We start from the raw sequence: 18,267 nt of genomic DNA, 5'->3' as shown, positions 1-18,267 counted from the left end.
GGAGCAAATCAAAGACAATCAGATCCCACTTGTTACATACCTTCTGGAAGGTCCAACTGGCAGGTAAATTTACAACCAGCTTTCTAATTGATTAATCTGACTTTTCTACCGATTCAATCTGCTATTTATTCTTTTATGTCAGTGGCAAAACTTCAATGGCAGCTACAATTGGTATAGAGAGTGATTTCCCATATGTCTAGATGGTAAGTTGTGATATTATTGATGAAAGAAAAATAATTACGTCAGTACCATCATGTTAAATGATTAAATTCTCTCATTATTAGATATCTGCAGAAAGCATGATTAGTCTCGGTGAAGCAACTAAATGTGCACAAATTGTCAAGGTGAGTTGAATGCTAGAACAATTTTAGTAAAAGTTCTCAATTTATTAAATTGTAAATGAAAAAACATTTTAAGTATTTATCCTACTAATTTTGTCCATGCATTAGTAATATCCTACTAATTTTGTCCATGTATTGTTTCTATCTGGGTTGCAAGATGAGTTACTTCCCCCTTTGCAAATGCAGATGCTGCACTCTAAAGCTATTATTGTAAATGAAATCCAAGAAACAACTTGGAATATTGCCCTGTAATAAATTCCATGAGATATCCAAGAATTGCAGTTGAGATAATTGCCCAAGACTGAAAGGGATTGACCCACTTAACTTATTGCCATGAATGTTAAAGTTCCGTAACTGAGATCCTTGTGGACATTTAGACAAACCATCAAGTAGATTTGTTAGTTCTCCACCAATATTATTTGAAGACAAATCAAGAGTTGCCAAGTTGCATAGATCACCCAAACTCAATGGTATTTGCCCCATCAAGTTATTCATTGATGCATCAAAATACCTTAAGTTGTGAAGATTACCCATGTTTTCTGGTATTTGACCAGAAATATTATTATCAGATAGTAATAACTCCTCCAAATAGATGAGATTGTACTCCCAAGTCTAACTCTCCTTAGTAGTTCTATCTGTTTCTTGTATAATTCTTAATCCAACTTTGCATTCATTATCAAATGCTGCAAGACATTGCTTCCTGATGCATAATTTAATAGTTAACTTAGATTTGCATGCAGATTTGAGAACATTTTTTTGAAAGAAATAAAGACAAGCTATTGTTTCATGTCATCTTTCTTTATTTCCTGGTATATCTTCTGATATGCTACAACAATTAGTTGTTGATTTGTATTCTGAATCAGTCTGAGTCTCTAGGCTAATAACAACTGGCATTCTGGGGCCATCTCAACTCTATGTGGTAGTTGTGCTATTGAGACGAAAGAAAACAATTTAAAAGTAATGCTAATAAAGTTCGTTTGAAATTATATCATATTCATATATATTATTTGTGATATGTTCAACGCATCTACCAGAATTCTTTAAGAAATAGCTTACGTTTGCCTTATTGCAATTTGCAGGCATGCAGTAGTGATGAAGATGGTTTGCTTGGTTTTGATGTACATAGTGATGGCCATGGCCAAAGGTGCTACCTAAACTCATGATTTTTGTTTTGATGCCATTAATTCCACCCAATTCAACGGATATGGTGTTTTATTGCAGGCAACTAACTGTTCTAGCAAGAGATGAGCGAATGGAGATCACCGCAAGCATGAATGGTGCTCCTCTGTTCCCTCCAAAGAAGAAATCTTTTTCTTGTATCGAAATGAATGGTTTTCCGCCATTAATAGTAATTTTGTCAATCTTCATTTCTTGCTCTATGTATAGTTGCCTTGATGTATCCTTACTATCTTGATTATATTTGGTTTGTCAGGTTATTGCGTCTCAAGACTAGATCGAGGTGACAAAATATGCTGGATTAGTCTGTGCTCAGGCCCATCAAGAAATCCTACAAGTTGAAGATTGTGATGGGACTTGGGTTGACAATAATTAAGTATAATCCTACATGGCATGAACTACCATCACAAGTTTCTAGTATTTTAGCTATTGTTCATTAGTTGTAAATAGAGTTTATTTGTTTATTTGTATTGGGATAAATTTTATTTAAACATGAGATATGTTTCTTCTTTTGTGATTGTAATTCTTGTATAACTAACATTTTGAATGATATTAATGTGGGGAATATTCTTTCTTGATTATGATTCTTTATTATATATTTAAATTGAAATTTGATGTATTGGTATTAAAAGATAATAATTTAAAAGACAACGGTTTAAAACTGTTATTGTTGTCTATCACCCTCAAAGACAACGGTTAAAAACCGTTGTCGTAGCCCCAAAAACGGTTGTAATTGCAGTAAAAATGCTCTAAATAACAACGGTTTTAAACCGTTGTCTTTTCATTCAAAGACAACAGTTTAAAACCGTTGCAAAACTGTTGTCTTTTCATTCAAAGATAACGGTTTAAAACCGTTGTCGTAGCCCCCCACTTTTAACAACACTGCCAATTACAACGGTTTTAAATGACCTACGACAACGGTTTTTAACCGTTGTCTTTTAATGTTTTTGTTGTAGTGTTAAGAATAATTTTACTCATGAGTTTGAGGTTCATTACATAGTCTTCTTCTAAAAATCGGGCATTAATAATGACCTTCTGATCTTTAGAACTATAAAATAAACCACCTTTCGTTCCATTAGGATAACCCACAAACAAGCGAACTTCTATACGTGATTCTAACTTATCAGGGTTTCCCTACAGCACATGTACTGGAGTACCCCAAATCCGAATATGTTTCAGACTAGGCCTACGCCCATTCCACAATTCTGTGGGAGTAGAGGGTACCAAGTTCAGAATGTGCATTATTGTTTCCAGGGCATATCCCTAAAATGAACTAGGTAATTCTGAATAACTCATCATTGATCTAATCATTTCCATAAGAGTCATATTCCTTTGTTTTGCCACACCATTCTGTTGGGGTGTACTGTTAGAGTGTATACTGAAAGCCTAAGCTTTTGTAAACATTTATTTTGAATAAAGAATCACATTTGGTCAAATTGTCTACATTTAGTTGTAGTTGTTCAATTAATTTATATTGTAGATAACATAGTATGTGGTGCCACATACAGAAGAGGATGTTATCAATACCTTATAAATTATAAACAGTAGCTCACGACCAAAATGGAAAGAAATAAACCATTGGAATGTCGTAGTGTAATTAGGAATTAGTTTATCTTAACTATATAATTACACTAGTACACTTAGAGTGTATTGAGTAGGACCATTTGAGGTTGTTTCTTTTATACTGACTTTATAAAGGAACAAATACCTCAGTTATTATGGAAGTGTGTGCTCTTAATCCTAATATAATAACAAGCATATATATTTGATATTTATTTCTTTAATTTATCAATGGGTGAGATTTAGTTCGATGAATCAATAAGCTCGATAAGTTGGGAAATGATATCACTTATAGTGTGTGTTGTTGATTATAGAAGGAAACTGTGTCCTAGTAATCTAAGTTGATAATGTCCCCAAGATGAGATCATAAAGATTGTCATGTTAAACCCTGCAAGTGGACTTAGTCCAACATGACGATAAGGTTGAGTGGTACTATTTTTGGATTAAGATATTAATTAAATGAGTTGTCAGTAACTCACTTAATTAATGGACATTCGACATCTTAAACACAGGGAGACTAACACACTCATAATAAGAAGGAGCCCAAAAATGTAATTTGGGATTGGTGCGGTAGTTCAATAATAGTTCTCTAGTGGAATGAATTATTATTGATAAAATTAAGTTGTGTGTTCAGGACGAACACGGGATGCTTAATTTTATCGGGAGACCAAAATTCCTCCTCTCGGTCCCTATCGTAGCCTCTTAATTATAGAATACTATACCCACCTTCTATACCCACCCAAAGGGGGCCGGCCAAGCTAGCTTGGGGATCAAGCTAGGGCCGACCTAAGCATGGTTTATGGGTGGCCGGCCCTAGCTTGAACCCAAGCTAAAGGGGGCCGACCCTAATGAAATTAAAAAGAATTTTTATTTTTATTTTTTCTTATGTGGAAGATATAATTTATTGGAGAGAATTAAAATTAAAATATCTCTTCTACAAAAGATTAAGAAAAGAGATTAGATCTCTTTCCTTATTTGTAGATAGGAAAGATATTTTATTTTTTCTCTAAAAATTATTCACATGTTGAAAAATTAAAATTATAGAAATTTCTTTTTATCAACCATGAAGGGATTTTTGAAGAGAAATTTTATTTTTTAAAAATTTTCGGAAACAAATTAGGAAGTTTTAATTTGTTGATTGAAACTCTCCTAATTTGTCTTTTTGATTGTGGCCAGCCATTGTATGGATAAAGAGGAAGTTTTATTTAATTCTTCCCAATTAATTCATGTCAAGGAAAGTTAAGGAAATTTTATTATAATTAAATTTCCTTATTTGCCAAAGCTAAGGAATATAAAAGAGGGGGTTGGGGTGCCTTCAAGGGACACAACTTCTATTATTCTTCTCCCTCTTTTCTTCCTTGGTGTGGCCGGCCCCTTCAAGCTTTCTCTTCTCCTTATTGTGGCCGAACCTCTTCTTCCTTTTGGAGATCAAGTTGTGGCCGGATACAAACTTGGAGAAGAAGGAGAGAAAGCTTATATCCCTTGGAGCATTGGTGGTGTTTTCTCTTCATCCTTGGAGGTGCACTTGAGTTGGCCGAATCTTACAAGGAGGAGAAGAAGGTGTTTTGGTGGTTTCTCATCTCGGAAGATCGTTGCCCACACAACGTCCGAGGTTAGAAGAGGAATACGGTAGAAGATCAAGAGGTTTTTCTAAAAGGTATAACTAGTATTTTTCCTTTCCGTATCATACTAGTTATTTTAGGAAATAATACCAAATACAAGAGGCATACGATTTTAGTGTTTCGAATTTGCTTTCGATGTAGTGTTCTTTTGTTTGTTCTTTTCCTTGTGATTTGATTGTTCTTTTCGGTTGACCTAAAGTTATTTTAGGAAATTAAATATTAGCTTTCCTTAAAAGGTTTTGTCTAGTCGGTGGTGGTTGCTTCCATATCCAAGAAGGCCGTGTGCCTCGCCACGTCAGTACTGGGAACCAATTATGGAAATTAATATTTAATGGAATTAATAACTTAGGTGATTTGGATCGAACGTGTTAAGTTCCGCAGGATATCCAAGTCAAAACCTAAAAGAACATATAGATTAAATTTTGGATCAAACGTGTTAAGTTCCGCAGGCGATCCAAGTTTAATTTAAAAGAACACATGCTAGCTAGGAAAAGGTTCGGACCTTTGTACAAAATTTTTGTACAGTGGAACCATTAAGTTTTCCGAGTAGCAACCAACAATTGGTACCAGGTGCAGAAAGTTGGGATTGAATCCCGACCTCTTATAAGTAATTCCTAAACTCTCCCAAGAGGTACTCGCTACCACGATCATACCATAGTGTCTTGATACTTTTACCATGACTTTTCTCCACATCAGCCTTGTACTCTTTGAACTTATCAAATCACTGAGACTTACGGCGCATCAAGTAAATATACCCGTATCTCGAATAGTCATCTATAAAAGAGACGAAATATTCGAAACCATCTCTTGCCTGGATAGTCATAGGTCCACACAAATCAAAATAAACCAATTCCAACACATCTTTGGCTCTATACCCCTTGGCCTTAAAAGGTCTCTTGGTCATTTTTTCTTCCAAGTAAGATTCGCAGGTTGGAAAGTTTTCCACCACCAATGAACCCAAAGGTCCATCGGCTAATACCTTTGAATCCTACTCAAGTTAATATGACCTAGCCTTAGATGCCAAAGATATGATTGGTTCATTTCCGAAGGATGCTTTCTCTTATTAGAATTAGAAGATGTGTTATTAATTTTCATTTGTTGAATCGTGTGAGTTATTGGATTTAGAATATACAAATTGCCAACCAATGTAGCAGAACAAATAACTACTCTATTTTTCTTAACAACCACTTTATCATCAAAAGAAATAGAATATTCATCCTCAAATAGTTTAGAAACTGAAATCAAATTCTTTCTAAAACTTAGTACATAAAGGTAATTTTTCAAAATCAATGTTTTACTCCTATCAAAGGATAAATAAACATCTCCCACTATAATTGCCGTCACTTTCGTAGCATTGCCAATGTAAACGATGATTTCCCCTTCATGTAGTCGTTGGGTTTCCAGGAACCCCTGCAATGAATTACAGACATGATCAGTGGCTCCCGTATCTACACACCAGATACCGGTAGATAACACCACTAAACATGTTTCAACAACTAATGAATAAGATACACCTTTATTGTTCTCATTTTTGAGAGGACAGTCCACCTTAGTGTCCAAGTTTTGTTTCCAATCATTATAATTGGGACTAGTAAGTCTATTCTCTAATATAACAGCAAGAGGTTTGAAGGCCATTTGAAATCCTAAGAATCACAAAATATTTTGTCAATACTTTAGAATTTAAAATAATATTGATTCCTCAAACAATATCATTTAAATTCACCAACACCTCAAACACCGTGAATTTTGTATGCCACGATAGTGTTGACGTATACAAATTCGAACATTTGTAAGAGGGGGTTTTACCCATTAATTTTATTATCTTGTCAACCTAACTTTATGACAAATAAAATTAATAGTTGATTTTCTTCGATCGCACAAATAATAGCAGTGACTCCGATGGGGAGGATACTATTAAATGCGTCTAAGTGTATACCATTACTTGATACTAAGCCCATTAAATAGGATTGTGCCCCTTCAGATGGAGAAGATCACACGCTCCTAAATAATTTCCTATAATCATCCATTAAAAAAGTTTGATCTAGTGATCCGCAAACAAACTCATCTGATGTGGAGGAAGACACTCAGAGCCAACGCGTAAGTTTGAATGCATCACTTACAAACCAGTAATAGAGACCGTGGAATTTAATTAATTCCTCTCCCACTTAGTTATTTATAAACGAGGAATTTTAACATGCACACAAGCACACAAACACAGCACATCACAGCATAAAAGGTAATAAATATGAAAACTAATTTTTCAACTATTATAGCCTCATCCATAGCTGTCCTCGGTGTGCCGCCAACCCTAGCCACCACCAATGGGTCTTGTCGTCGCGTCTATCTTTCTTCTTTTTTCTGCTGCGCCTCTGGTCCTCAAATAGTACCACGCCTCGCAAGGATACGATCCGTGACAAAAAAATAAAATTTTACATTTATCGATACTATATTCCACGAAGGAATGTGTTGGTGCGGGAAGCATCCGACGATCGAACCTAAGCTTTGATAATGACAAAGGATTCAAAGTTAAGATGTGTGGTAATCTAACAGTCTAAATGAGATTACAGGAAAGTCATAAGTGTACTTAGGCAAAAGCCCTAACTGTGGTTAGGCAAGGTGAAAACCCTAGGGGGTGGTAACCCTAGGTCATAGGGGGTGGTAACCCTATGCGGAAAGTCTTGGTGGGTCGAGTGCTTCAGGCAAAAGTCCTATGTGGGGGGGGGGGGTAAACCTAGGTGGAAAGTCTTGGTGTCGCGAACCAGGTGAAAGACTGGACTAGCCGGGAAGCGGACATCCAGCAAAAAGTCCGGAAGCATCGAGCACCGAGCAAAATTCCAGTCGATCTGGAGGATCGCACTGGCATCAGGTAAATCTCCTGAGTGGAGTAGGTGAGGACGCGTTCCCCGTAGAGGGAACAGTAGGCATCGAGTCGACCTAGGGTTTCCAATCAGAAACCCGAAGTCAGACTCGGACAGTCTGATGATTGTCGTTCACTTATATTATTATGTTTTATGTGCTAACTTTGTGTTGTAGGGTATATTTGGGATTAATGTATCTTGCAGGGACCAAAGTGCAAAGAATAGCCTCGGATGAACAGTACCGAGGCGCCTCCATGGAGCTTGGAAGCGCCTCGAGTGCGAGCCGAAGCCAGCTGTCCAGAAGGGTTGGAGGCGCCTTGAACAGGTGGTTTAAGGCGCCTTGGACAGTGATGAAGGCACCTTAAGATGGATAAAAGGCAGCAGTCAAATCTTCATCGCAGAGTCATTTACGGGATAATACTTAGGGATTCAGGGCGCCTTGGAGCTTGATGGAGGCTCCTTGAACACCCATTATAAGAGGGTCTCGACCAGCAGCTCAATTCAACGAATTCAAAGCGATCCCTTTGCAACTAGCTGCTAACAAGACGACCCGGAAGTGCTGCGACTTGACACCGACAACCCGAGGCTCCGATTTCTGTAAACTTCGTTGTCGGTATTGCTTAGATTTTCTGTACTCATTTCATACTTGTACTATTGACGATATTATAGTTGTTGCCCACAGAAAGCGATCAAGGATCGCGGGCCTTCAAGTAGGAGTCGTCACAGGCTCCGAACGAAGTAAATTTCTTCGTGTCTGTGTGCTTGTTCTCTTTATTCCGCTGCTTATTACTCTGTTAGTTTTCCGTACGATTTAAGAATTCACAACGAAATAGTCACGAGCACTATTCACCTGCCCCCCTAGCGCTTCTCGATCCAACAACTGGTATCAGAGCGGGGTCGTTTTTCTCTTTATTCCGCTACTTATTACTCTGTTAGTTTTCCGTACGATTTAAGAATTCACAACGAAATAGTCACGAGCACTATTCACCTGCCCCCCTAGCGCTTCTCGATCCAACAATTGGTATCAGAGCGGGGTCGTTTTGAATCGGTGCAACCACCTTTCAAAATAAATTTTCGTGGTATTTTCAGATTTTTCAGAGTCAATTAGAATTTAGCTTTATAGCTATATTCTAATTCTTTTCTCGAATCGATTTTTGCTCGAAGTTAGTGCAACACCACTCGAGTATGTTTTCTTTTAAATTATTCCCGCACTACTAATCCAAGACTTAGTCTTGGAACAGATTTTCGTTGTTTTTGTCATGCAGAAGTTCAAATGGCCCATCAAGAGGGTTATAGCACCGTTCGTCCCCCGTTTTTCACCGGAGAAGACTTCGGGTACTGGAAGGGGCGAATGGAAACATTCCTCAAAACCCAGTTCGAGACATGGATGATCTTCAAGACTGGACTACAACTCCCATCCGACGAAGGCGGCAAGCCGACACCCTGCGAAAAATGGGAATCGACCATAATCAAGAAGGTGGAAGCTGATGCCAAAGCGACCTGCACCCTCCAGTGCGGACTGACCAAGGAGGAGCTCAATCGAGTTGGCCCGCTCACATCAGCAAAGGAGCTCTGGGAGAAGTTGATCAAACTCCACGAGGAAACCTCCGACACAAAAGTAAGTAAACGTGGCTTGTTGCTTAATAAATTGTATAATCTAAAGATGCAGGAAGGTGAGACGGCGAGTTCACTACACGCAAGAATTTAAGACATCCTCAACTCCCTCCACGGAATCGGGCAAAAGGTAGAAAATAGGGATATCATAAGGTACGCTATTAATATGTTTCCAAGGAGTGCATTGTGGGCATCAATGGTAGATGCCTACAAAGTCTCTAAGGATCTATCTTGTATTAAATTAGATGAATTGTTTTCAGAATTCGAACTTCACAAGCAGACTAATGCACAACCAACCGAGAAGGGGGTTGCTTTGGTTACAGGTACCAGTCGAACACGTGAACCGAGATCATGACGAAGAACTGAATCAGAGCCGGAAGAAGAACCCGACTCAGACGATGAAGATGATGAATTAACAACCGAGCTCGTAAACCTCGTAAAGAAGCTCTACAAGAAGAAGAAGGGCTTCAACAAGAGAGATCTAAAGAAGGTAGTACAATCCAAGGAGGTTCAACCGAGTTCGAAGGGTAAGTTCGAGGTTATTTGCTACGGGTGCAACCAGAAGGGGCACATCAAGGCCAACTGCCCAAGTCTGAAGGATGCAAAGAAGCGAAAGAAGAAGGCCCTGAAGGCGACATGGGACGAATCCTCAGAAGAAGATACTGACGACGAACTCGATCAGACGAGTCTCCTCGCACTGATGGCCCGGGACCAGATCGACATGTCCGAGAGCGAGAGTGAGTCGGAGGCCGAGTCCGAGCGAAGCCACGGATCCGTATTCATTTTCAAATGGCCAGACCCCGCTGTGAGTATTTCTAGACTTAATAATCTAGTTAATTATTTATTGTGAAAGTTAGCTAAATCAAATCTTAGAGTTAAGTCACTTCTAAAGGAAGTAGCTGTCCTTAAAGAAGTGACTAACTCCAAATCTCTGACTGAACCAATTCAGACTGGAAACTCAACTCAAGCTCAAAAACTTGAGGAAGAGAATTCCAGCCTGAAAATCAAGTCAAGGATCTGGAGAAAACACTAGAACGGTTTTCTTTAGGTTCCAAGAATCTTGACCTAATTCTTGGGACACAAAGAGTCGTTTACAATAGAACTGGCCTAGGATTTAAACTAAAAAGGAAATATAAATCTTATTTATCTCTTATACAAAAAGCAAATAGAAAAACAGTCTAAGCATGAATCCCCAAGTCCAAATTGATTAATCAAGTTGGACTTGGTCAATATTGGATCCCGAAGGATCAAATACACTACCTCGACATACCATATCGAGGCTATGATCCAGGGGGAGCAAAAGCAAAAACGATACTAATAAAATGAACATAATTAAAAATTAAAAAATTAAATTCAAAATTCAAAATTCAATTAAAAGAATTCAAAATTAAATTCAAAATTCAAAATTCAATTAAAAAATTCGAAATTAAATTCAAAATTCAATTAAAAATTCGATTAAAAATTCGAAATTCAACTTAAATAGAAGGAGGATCTAGAATAACTGGCACCCCCAACTAAACTACCCGACTGGGTAACCGAACTTAATCTACCCGACAGGGTAACTGAACTTTACCTACCCGGCAGGGTAAATAGGGTTAGATTAAAATGGGTTGGGTTTAACTTGACCCACGGTACTGGTAAAGTATTGGATGATAGTACGTTGGGGAAGCTTAGTCATCGCATGTCTAGGAAGATATGGCTTCGACCTGGTGCATTTGGCTAAGTGGAACTGACCGAAGCTACCCTTTATGGATCCTAACCAGTTAGACCAAGGTTTTGTACTAAGTTCAATGGATAGGACTATTTGAAAAACCTCGAAGGCATGGTTACTTTAATGATGTCTTTGTGACTCACCATAGCCCAGAAGTTTATCCAAAGAACGCCTACTTGTTGAATCCAAAGCTAAACCTGAATATAACACAAAGTTAAACTAAACCCTAAAATTGAACCTAATTCATCTCACAAAAATTGTAGGATTACCTGATTGAAAATTTAGATCGGGTGAGATGACTAAAGAATAGAAATTTAAAAGAGAATCAAATTTGAAATTCAAAATTAAAAATTAAATTCGACATTAATATTTTTTTCAAATTAACTTAAAAATCTTTTCAAACTCAATTTCAAAATAAGATTTTAAACTTAATTTCAAAATTATTTTAAAAATCTTTTAAAACTTAATTTCAAAATTATTTTTAAAAATCCTTTCAAAATCAATTTCAAAATTATTTAAAAATTATTTTCAAAATCAATTTCAAAATTATTATAAAAATCTTTTAAAACTCAATTTCAAAATGATTTTAAAAATCTTTTAAAACTTAATTTCAAAATTATTTTAAAACTTAATTTCAAAATAATTTTAAAAATCTTTTAAAACTTAATTTTAAAATTATTTTAAAAATCCTTTCAAAATCAATTTCAAAATTATTTTAAAAATCCTTTCAAAATCAATTTCAAAAATTATTATTTTCAAAATCAATTTCAAAATTATTATTTTTAAAACTCAATTTCAAAATTATTTTAAAAATCTTTTAAAACTTAATTTCAAAATTATTTTAAAAAATCCTTTCAAATCAATTTCAAAATTATTTTAAAAATCTTTTCAAAATTATTTTCTTAATTAATTAACTTAAAATTATTTTTCAAAATTAATTAATTAAAATTATTTTTCAAAATTAACTTAAATCGTTTTTAAAACTTAATTAACTTAAAATTACTTTTTCAAAGTTAATTAACTTAAATTACTTCTCAAATTAAAATTATTTTTTCAAATATTAACATAAAGTTTTTTATCCAAAAATTAACTTACCTAATTCAATTCAAAAAAAAAATGTACACGTGGCGCCTATCGGAGGCGCCTCCCACATGAGGGAGGCGCCCTCCAACGCGGCGGGAAAATTTCCGCTGCCTCAAGACTCTTAAGGCGCCTCCAAAAGAACTCTTAAGGCGCCTTATGCCCCGACTAAGGCGCCTTCAACCTTATTCTTTGCCACAAACAGAACCTTTCTGTTGTGTTTTTTTTTTTCCGCCGAGTATTCCCCCGAACCCGTGGTGATTTCTCGACGATTCACATCATCTAAGGCGCCTTCAACCCATCTCTTCCTCTTTAATCCTAGCAATGCCTCCTAGGTAAACTCTAAACACTTCCCAGTCAATTTTTACATAATCTTTGTGCTTATTTTGCCAATTTTTGTGTAAAATCATTGAAAATAGGAAACGACGTCAAGTAGATCCCAATCTGGCTAGACTCCCATCAGCCGACCTCAGATTCCCAACCGACCAACTTAGGGCTACATTTGCTAGCTTCAAATTTAACCCCATCAAACCTAGATACCTAAATAGACCCTTTTTTAGTCAGTTCTGTCACCCATCGGTCCAGATGATAGAATACTATCAGCTGGACAAATTGGTTTACTGCAGTAATGCAGTAAATCATGATTTATGTGCACAGTTCTATCACAACCTTGAAAGGGTTGATGATAGTACATACTCCCCTAGAATTGGTAGCACTGACATCCAGCTTACCCCCACTTTGTTACATACCGCCTTAGGGCTTAGAGCGTCAGGGTGTACCTTCCTGTGCTACCCCGGTAGAGATCTTCCATTTAGCGATCCCTACTCTCATACTACGTTAGACACTATCTATACGTATTTTTTTTTGGGGGGGGGGGGGGGGGGGGGCCCCTCGGCTTGACTGAGTTCCGGTCAGTTTTTCTTAGAGTCCAGGACTATGTTATGTATAGGGTCCTGACGGCCTGCATATTGCCGATCTCATCTCGGGATGTCTCGAAGATGCGATCTTCTCATTCATTCTTTCTATATGCCCTGAGTCATCGGTTGGACATTGATATAGCCTTACACATGTTCCAGAACATTATCTCAGCATCTAGTACAGTCACATCCCATATAGTGCATATACCCTACTACCATATTTTGACTTCCATCTTTTCGACCATCGAGGGCATAGATGTGACCAGAGGGACAGTTATCCCATTAACCATATACGACGAACTAGGGTCACACGGTTGTAGACTAGCCCATGTTGAGGTCAACGCTGATGGAGTTCTAGCCTGGACAGGTCGACCACAGCCAGCCGCTGCCCCTATCGCTCCAGAGGCTGAGGATATACCAAGCGAGGGAGAGGAGTGGGCCGACTTCTTAGCCGAGGATTTTTTCACGGATCCTTCTTCCTCTGCCGGGCCCTCCACATCAGCCGGGCCTTCATCTTCAGCACCACTTTCTGTCGAGGACAGACTCACTCGGCTCGAGATATAGTCCTCTCAGACGCGATGAGCTGTGCTAGATAGCCATCGCTTCCTTCGATCTATGCGATCCGAGATGGCTGTCGGGTTCGCCTCTCTCCTAGACGAGATCCGACGTGTAATGACCCAATTTTCCCTATTTCAAGTTCTAAAAGTCCATAAAAATATTTGGAAATACTTTTAAAATATTTTATAGATTTTTAGAAATTTTTAGAGTATTTTTACGTAATTTTTGGAGGTCGTTTAGTAGGGTTACAAAAAGAAAGAAGTTTTAAAAAAAAATGTTGAAGGTGAGATTCGAAGCCACGATCTCGGGTCGGACTGACCCAAGCAAAACCGGCCCAACCAGCTGAGCTACACGGTTTTTGTTAATCATATATGGAGCGATATATATTTAACTAGTAGTTAGGAACAGTAAAATAAATTGGAAATAAAAGGGGAGCGGCTGAGAATCGAAGCCCAGACCTGTGGCTTCGAGCAAAACTCAACGGACCAACTGCGCCAGCGGTCTTTGCTGATCAGATATGCAGCGACAAGTATATAAGGTAAAGTTAGAAATGAAAATAACCTAAGCTATAAGATTTAAATCTTATTTCGAAAACCTAAAATTTTCTCTCAAAATTCTTTTCTCTTCTCCTTGCGTGCGACGGCGCCGCTTCTGCCGAGCGAAGGAAATACGAAGCTTTAGCTTCGTCTCCGGCGGCCGGCGAGGGTTTTTCCCGGTGAGATCTTCACAATCGCGAGTCCCCTTCATCGAGGAGAAGGTGTTGCCGCAAGGGATCACGGGAATCTTCACCTATCCGGAACCCTAGACCTTCCTCTCCTTCGGTCGTAAGTCCAAGAATCGTCGGTGAGTTGCTTCTCACCTGCAATAGGAGTAGTTCCCTTCGATTGGTTTTCGATTGGTTTGGTTTCTTGCCACGATTGTGGATTTTCCGTGTAGCCTTGCCATGTTGTTCCCTTTTTTGTTAGGGTTCTGTTTTGTTGAAGTTTTAGAAGCATGCGTTTTTGTTTTCCTTGCTTTTAAATTCTATAGTAGCAAGAATTAGTATCCTGTTGCTAGATATGAGATTTGATTTTATTCTGTGATGTTCTTGAAGTAACTCAAGGTTTCTGTGCTTGATTCGGTTGAGATCTTAGAGTAGATTTTGTTAAGTGTATAATGCAGATTTAGTTAAGTGTATAATGCAGATTTGATTAAGATCACAAGTGCAGATTTTATAAGTTTAATATGCTGATTTTTGTTAAGTCTAGTATAGTGCAGATTTTTTATATTAGATGAGTGGGGAAACTGAGATAATTGAAATCAATTTGGAAGTTTAGATCTCCTCATAGTGCAGTTTTAAAAGATTATAGTGAAGTTTGATTAAGTCTTTAGAGTATACAGATTTGAGGTTCTTTAATCTGAACATGAGGTTTAGATAATTTTCTTATGTTAAATCTGAGCATGAGGTTTAGATAATTTGCTTACATTAAATCTGAGCATGAGGTTTAGATAAATTGCTTATGTTGAATCTGAGCTTGAGGTTTAGCTATGCTACTTCCATTCAAGTATATGGATAACATCTGTGCTTAGCTGATTCTAGAATTTTAAATGGAATACGAGTTATAATATCTTTATTGAGTGAATTCCAGATAAGCTGTGTATTAGTCATATTATGGAAAGGAAGTTTGAGAGACGATGAAAATCTGTACTAGCCAGAATATGTTTTCTTTTGTTAAGTTTCTTTGCAGAATTTCTGTTAAGCAAGTGCAGATTTTGTTAAGCTAGTATGCAGATTTCTGTTAAGCTATTATGCAGATTTTTATCAAGCTAGTATGCAGATTTTTGTTAAGCATTAGTATAGATTTCTGATAAGTATTGTATGTGTAGATTTCTTTTGTATTCTATGCATGATTGTGTTACATAGTTAGTTTCATTTATAGATGCATACGAAAGATACCCTAACAGTATTTTGGGTTTAAGGAAAGTATAAGAAAGATAAAGAAAAGTATAAGAAAGATAAAGAAAGGAAAGAAAAAGGCCAAGGCCTTAAGTAGATCCCAAAGTCAAGACTTTAGGGATTTTGACACACGAGGTGCTTATTAAAATGCCAAGGCATTTAAAGAAGAAGTAAATAAGATAATAAGTATTTTACTTTTAAAGGGCATGTACCGGACACAAGGTCCAAGGGATGGGCTCCAAGTTGCCCCTAGGCACAAGGCCTAGAAGTATCTTTGTAGTTTCGGGATTAGCTACCTCGATTCTTATTAAGAATGCGCGCAAAGTGGTACAATGTCGGGCCCAAGAGAAGTTGATTATTATTTTCAAGTATTAAAGTATAAATTTTAAACAAGTGAAATAAAAGAATAAATTTAGAGTAAATGAAGTAAGTTTCACTTTGTTTTAAAGATCAGCAAGTTTAGCTTTCTTTTATGCTAGCAGCTTTTACATGTTTAGTTTCTTACATATTATTTATTTGCTAGTTGATGAGCATGTTTTGCTTTATATGTTAGCATTTCAGTTAGTTTACTTTCTTTATTAGTTTATGAGCATGAGTAGCTTTACATGTTAGCATTCAGTTTTAGCATGCTTTTATTTGTATACATGCATATCGAGTTTTTGTGAGTAGATAGCGCTCACTAAGCTTTATGCTTATAGACTGCATTTCCTCCTACTGCAGATAAAGGAAAGGAAAAGATTTAGCAAGGAAGGCAACAAGGTGGTGGTGATGAAGGTGTGTGATGACTGGACTATGGAGAGATCCAGAATGTGCTGGCAAATTGCCAAGACTTTTCTGTTTAGTTCTTTTAGTTCTCTTTTAATGTTTTTATGCAATTATGATTGTAGTTGAGTTTACTCCGCACTTGTAATTAGTTTTCTTTTATTATTCGTGGAGTGATATAGTTGTTTACTATTGCTAGAGTAGTTTCTTCCTTCTTATTGTGTTATTATACTGCGTGGTTGTGAATAAAATGTGTTCCAGCCGCCTGTGGCTGCGTATATATTGTTTGTATTATGGATTTGGTCACCGGTACAGGGGAGACTCTGCAGAAATTTTTCGGTAGGGTTTCCATGTGATTTGTTAATCATACCGGTTAAGTAGAGTTAGTAGTTAAGTAACGGTCATCCTTAGAGAGTAGTAGTAGTAAGAAGGGTGGTCGTTACAGTTGGTATCAGAGCAGGTTCCATTCTCCAGCATCACACACACATCAGCATCATCCTTGTCGTCTCCAAGTAAGCAAGTATTTAAATTCTTTCTTTATTTTGCTTTCCTTATTATTAACTGCAGTACAGAGTAATTGCTTATGAGTACTTAAGTAAGATAGAAGTTATTGTTTCTCCTTTCTTGATCTATATATATATATGTATGTTTAGGAAAGATAGAGAAGATAGCAAGTCTCTTTTTTTGCATAATTAGATGGCAAGAAGAGAACATCCCCGTACTGTTCGTACTGAGAACCAAAATCAGGAGAACGAAGAGCCCAGAACCCCTGGGCCTATTCTCCCTGAAGTTGTTACTCAACTTCAGAGACAAGTAGAGAGCAGCAGCAAGTGATTGTCAATCTAATGACCAATCAGAAGTTAGCTCCTCCCACTCCCCCAACCATTAAGGTGGAGACCTCAGTGGTGACTGAAGACCCATCAGTTGCCCTGGAAGTCGCTACAACACCTAGAAGACAAGAAGCATACCTCATCCAGTGGCTGAAGTTGAAACCAGAAAGCTTCTCAGGCACGACTAAGCCCTGGGATGCCCAGGCTTGGTTCAAGACACTTGAGAGCACAATGGAGCTTCTTGACTGACCAGAAGTCGAGAAAGTTAAGTGTGCCTCTTTCTGCCTATCTGGAGGTACAAGTTAAGTGTACTCTTGTAGTGGGAGCGAGTTAAGAGTAAGAGAGCAGTCAACCAGATGAGCTGGGTTGACTTCGAGATAGAGTTTTACGAAGAATTCTTCCGTCAACGGATCACCAATAAACATTATGAGGAGTTTATAGAATTTAGACCAGGTGATCTACCGGTAGAAGAGGCGATCAAAAGATTTAACAGGCTAGCTCACCTTTGCCTATAGTTAGTAAGTACAGTGAAAGAACGAGTCAGACTGATGCTTCTAATGCTGAGACCAGAAATAACGCCTAATGTGAGTAGTGAAACTCACCGACCATAGATTGGCGAAGAGCTGGTCAGCAGGGCATTAGTGAGCACTGTCTGAATAGCAACAAGGCTCAACAAACGCAACACAAGCCAGTCAAAATAGAAGACAAGACAGTGGGGAAACAGAGAACCCAGTCAAGTAATCAGAACTGGAAGGACAAAGATAAAAAGAAAGACCCAAGCAGGAAGATGTTCAGGTAGTCTATGAGTATCCAGAGGTATTTCCAGAAGAGCTACCTAGACTACCTCCCAATAGAAAAGTGGAGTTTGAGATTGAACTGGTTGCTGGTACCGGTCCAATTTCAAAAGCTCCATACCGTATGTCTCCAACAGAGCTAAAAGAGTTACAAGAGCAACTTCAGGAGCTACTTGACAAAGGGTTCATCCGCCCTAGTCATTCACCATGGGGAGCTCCTGTGTTGTTTGTCAAGAAGAAGGATGGATCTATGCGGATGTGCATAGAATATAGGGCTCTGAATCAAGTGACCATCAAGAACAAGTACCCCCTTCCCAGGATCAATGACTTATTTGATCAGTTAAGAGGGGCGACAGTATTCTCAAAGATAGACCTGCGCTCTGGGTACCATCAGCTAAAAGTCAAAGAAAGAGACATACCCAGAACGGCTTTCAGGACCAGATACGGACACTACGAGTTCGTAGTCATGCCTTTTGGTGTGACTAATGCACCTGCAGTTTTCATGGAT

General features: G+C 37.7%; 1 long non-coding RNA gene across 1 annotated transcript; it reads left to right on the top strand.

Annotated features, from left to right (window-relative positions):
- The first annotated feature begins 330 nt into the window (after positions 1-330).
- On the top strand, positions 331-1,668 carry LOC121973304. Its single transcript, XR_006109491.1, has 3 exons — positions 331-344; positions 1,421-1,485; positions 1,563-1,668. It is a non-coding gene; the product is annotated as an uncharacterized LOC121973304 (long non-coding RNA).
- Positions 1,669-18,267: the final 16,599 nt, after the last annotated feature.

This window comes from Zingiber officinale, chromosome 4A (assembly GCF_018446385.1).
Source record: "Zingiber officinale cultivar Zhangliang chromosome 4A, Zo_v1.1, whole genome shotgun sequence".
NCBI lineage: Eukaryota > Viridiplantae > Streptophyta > Magnoliopsida > Zingiberales > Zingiberaceae > Zingiber > Zingiber officinale.
This window is presented reverse-complemented; position numbering and strand designations above follow the sequence as displayed.